Source organism: Corvus brachyrhynchos, unplaced genomic scaffold (genome assembly GCF_000691975.1).
Source record: "Corvus brachyrhynchos isolate BGI_N302 unplaced genomic scaffold, ASM69197v1 scaffold830, whole genome shotgun sequence".
Classification (NCBI taxonomy): Eukaryota; Metazoa; Chordata; class Aves; order Passeriformes; family Corvidae; genus Corvus; species Corvus brachyrhynchos.
In genome coordinates, this window is record NW_008235721.1 from 159,614 (window position 1) to 160,054 (window position 441).

At 57.8% G+C, this 441-nt stretch overlaps 1 protein-coding gene across 1 annotated transcript in view; it reads left to right on the forward strand.

The window, feature by feature from the left end:
• Window positions 1-441, forward strand: part of ATF7 (activating transcription factor 7) — a 33,446-nt gene that overhangs the window by 26,671 nt on the left and 6,334 nt on the right. The window lies entirely within an intron of this gene.

Here is a 441-nt window from a genome sequence, read left to right on the forward strand (position 1 = left end):
ACACTGAGGTTTCCGTGGGCAGAGCCGCTGCTGGGTGCTGGGTGCTGGGTGCTGGGTGCTGGGTGCTGGGTGTCAGCTCCCAGCTCTGCAGCTCCTGGGAATCCGTCCTGTCCTGTCCTGTCCTGTCCTTGGGGTTTTGAGGGAGCAGTGGCCAAAAGCCTTTGCCTCAGGCACAGGAGTGCTGGCTCAAAGCACAGCCCATGGGCGCAGGAACTTTGCACCCCTTCCCTCCCAGTTTGTAGGGTTTTGCCACCCGAGGGGGGTTAAAAACGTCCAAATTCTCCAAATTATAGTTTTCCCTCCCTTTTCTGAGGGAGAAGGCTCAAGAGGGGACACAGTAGCAGCTTTGCCATAGAACCAGAGGGGATTTGGTGCCTTTCCTCTCATCCATGGCTTGGACTGGTGGGGAAGAGGGGAAGGGAAGGGAAGGGAAGGGAAGGG